Here is a 3,622-nt window from a genome sequence, read left to right as displayed (position 1 = left end):
GAAGCACACAGCTTTTGACTAGAGATAATACGGGTTCCTGGCTTGTCCAGGTTTTGATCTGCTGGGCAGTGACGGGTGATTGCTCACTCTCAAATGCTTCCATTACCATGGCTGGATCTGCAGGCTGCATCATTTCCACCCCCGTGATGGGCAACGGCACCTACTGAGATCATCGGCGCAGTTTTCATGGCGTAATTGTATGCGGACAACGTGAGCGCCCATCTCTGGATGCGGGCCGATGCGTTGGTATTTATCCCATTACTCTCGGAAACCAGGGATATAAGTGGCTTATGGGCAGTTTCCAATTCGAATTTTAGCCCAGACATGTGTTGATGCTTTTTTTTTACCATTGACACACGCTAACGCTTCCTTTTTAATCATGCTGTAGCCTCTCTCGGCCTTAGACAGACTTCTGGATGCATAAGCAACCATTTGCAGTTTCCCGAAATCATTAGCTTGTTGCAATACACACCCGATGCCATATGACGATGCATCACATGCTAGTACCAAATGCTTACATGGATCAAACAACACAAACAATTTGTTTGAGCACAATAATTTTCTCGCTTTTACGAAAGCATTTTCTTGGCTTTTTCCCCAAACCCATTCGCCCCCTTTTCGTAGGAAGAACTGTAGGAGTTTTAGCAGTGTGGTGAGACCTGGTAGGATGTTATCAAAGTAGTTCAAGAGTCCCAAGAACGACCGCAGTTCGGTCACGTTCTGTGGGCTCGGTGCATTCTCGATTGCAGTCACTTCGAGCGTTTTAACCTGAGCCCCACACGGTTGAGTCGGCGAAGAACCTCCTCCAGGTTCTGCAGGTGCTCGACTGTGATCCAACCTGTGACCAAGATTTCGTCCTGGAACACCATGGTTTGTGGGACCGACTTCAGTAAACTTTCCATGTTTCTCTGGAATATTGCCGCCGCTGATTAAATTCCAAATGGACATCTGTTATAAACAAAAAGACCTTTGTGCGTGTTGATGCAGGTGAGGGCCTTCGATGATTCCTCCAGTACCTGCATCATGTAGGCTGAAGTCAGATCCAGCTTCGTGAACGTCTTTCCTGCCGCCAGCATTGCAAAGAGGTCGTCGGCTTTTGGTAGTGGTATTGGTCCTGCAGGGAGAAACGATTGATAGTTACTTTGTAATCACCATAGATTCTGACGGTGCCATCCCCCTTGAGGACTGGGACAATAGGACTGGCCCACACACTGAACTCGATCGATGAAATGATGCCCTCTCTTTGTGGCCGGTCTAGCTCGATCTCTCCCCTTTCTCTCATTATGTACGGTACTTCTCTCGACTTGTGATGGATGGGTCGCGCCCCCGGAATTAGGTGGATCTGCATTTTTGCTCCTTGGAATTTCCCGAAGCCCGGTTCGAACAACGAAGGATATTTGTTTAAGACCTGGGCACAGGAAGTGTCGTCAGCGGGTGATAGCGCTCGGATGTCGTCCGAGTTCCAGCATATCTTTCCAAGCCAGCTCCTGCCGAGCAGCGTGGTACCATCGCCAGAGTGGTAGCTTGTGCACCGCTCAATCGTTAGAAACCTTTACGGTAGCACTGCCGATTACAGGAATCAGTTCTTTTGTGTAAGTTCTTAGTTTCCTGCGAATTAGAGTTAAGACTAGCCTTGAGGCCTTGTTGCACCACAACCTTTCAAAAGTCTTTTTTCCCATAATGCACTGGCTTGCACCCGCGTCCAGCTCCCTTGACACCGGGAGTCCATTTAGTTCAACATTCAGCGTTATCAGGGGACAATTCGTGGTGAATGTGTGCACCTCATGTACCTCTGCCTCCTCTATCTGAAGCTCTGTTTCGTCATGATCCTCCTCTGTAACCTGGTGGTTTGCAGGTTTAACAGGCTGAGCAGCTCACCTGCACACTCGTCGGAGGTGTCCCATTGTTCCACAGCCCTTGCAAACTTATCCTTTGAATCGGCATGAATGGAAACGATGATCACCCCCGCAGTGCCACAAGGTGTTAATGGCCTTGCATTCATCACCCTTGATGTTAGACTCTGAGACATCTGCCGACATGTAGCTGCAGGTATGTGTGACCTGTCCTGTACGTTCCGTTTCGAAAACAACGTGACTTTGTTCATCATACTTGTAGCAGCACTAACTGTATCTCGTCGCCAGTTTAGTGTATGGAGAAAGAGTCAGACTGAACACTGTGAGCTCAAAATGAAGTGTGACCTTAGTCTTTTATTGCACAGTGCCTCTCCAACCTGTGAAACCTTCTTAAATACCTGTGTTTCCAAGGGATTATGGGATCCCTTGGGACTCCGTGAAATGAGCTCTTTGGTGGCTGTACAGAGTAAATACAAGTCCACATATAAAACAGATATATACCACAAAAACCAAGGGACCGAGTACTGAGCCCAGCGAAAACCCACTGGAAACATCCTTCCAGTCAAATGAAATCCATCAATCATTACCCTTTGCTTCCTACCTCCAAGCCAATTTTGCATACAACTTGCCACTTTGCCCTGAATTGCCATACTCTTTATACTTCATTGCATTTTTTGAGGAGGTAACCAAAAGGGTCGATCTTCCCTTAAGAAATCCGTGCTGACTGTTCCTAACTAATCCTTGCATTCCAAGTGTAGAGTCATCCTGTCTTTTAGGACTTTTTTCCAATAATTTTCCTTCCACAATAATCTTGTACACGTCAATTAAATCTCCCCTCAGCCTCTTCTGTTTCAAACGAAACAACTCCAGCCTGTCCAAACTTTCCTCATGGCAAATATTCTCCAGTCCTGGCAACATCCTCTTCAATCTCCTCTGTACCTTCTATAGTGCAATCACATCTTTCCTGTAATGTGGTGACCAGAACTGCACACTGTGGCCGAACTAGTGTTTTATATTGTTAATCCCTAATCACGCTGCTCTTATATTCTATGCCATGATCACTAAAGGCACGTATTCTGTATTCCTTTTTAAAACACCGTATCTATCTAGCCTGCTACTTTCAGGGATCTGTGAACCTGTACTCCAAGGTCCTCGAAAACTGGGGCAGTTTGGGTCTCCTTATCTAAGGAAGGATATACTTGCCTTGGTGGTGGTGCAACTGAGGGTCACTAGATTGAATCCTGGGATGAGAGAGAGCTGTCTTATGATGAGAGATTGTACAGAATGGGCCTAAGCTCTCTGCAGTTTAAAATAATGAGTGGTGCTCTCATTGAAAGATACAGGATTCCGAAGGGGATTGACAGGTTAGATGCTGAGAGGTTGTTTCCCCTGGCTGGAGAGTCTACATCGAGAGGGTATAGTTTCAGGATAAGGGGCGGGCCAATTAAGTCAGAGAAGAGGATGAATTCCATCACTCAGAGCGTTGTGAAGCTTTGAAATTCTCAATCCAAAGGACTGTGGATGCTGAGTCGTTGAGTATATTCAAGGCTGAGATAGATATATTTTTGGACTGTTGGAGAATCAAGGGATATGGGGATAATGCAGCAAGGTGGAGTTGAGGTTGATGATCAGCCATGATCTTATTGAATGGTGGAGCAGGCTCGTGGGGCAGTATAGCCTAATCCTGCTCCTAAATCTTATGTTCCATACAACTTCACACCCTCCCAAGAAAACCCCCTCAGAATTGATAACACGAATTGTGTCCTTTC

Source organism: Pristiophorus japonicus, chromosome 23 (genome assembly GCF_044704955.1).
Source record: "Pristiophorus japonicus isolate sPriJap1 chromosome 23, sPriJap1.hap1, whole genome shotgun sequence".
In the NCBI taxonomy this organism is placed as follows: domain Eukaryota; kingdom Metazoa; phylum Chordata; class Chondrichthyes; family Pristiophoridae; genus Pristiophorus; species Pristiophorus japonicus.
Note: the sequence above shows the minus strand (reverse complement) of the source record.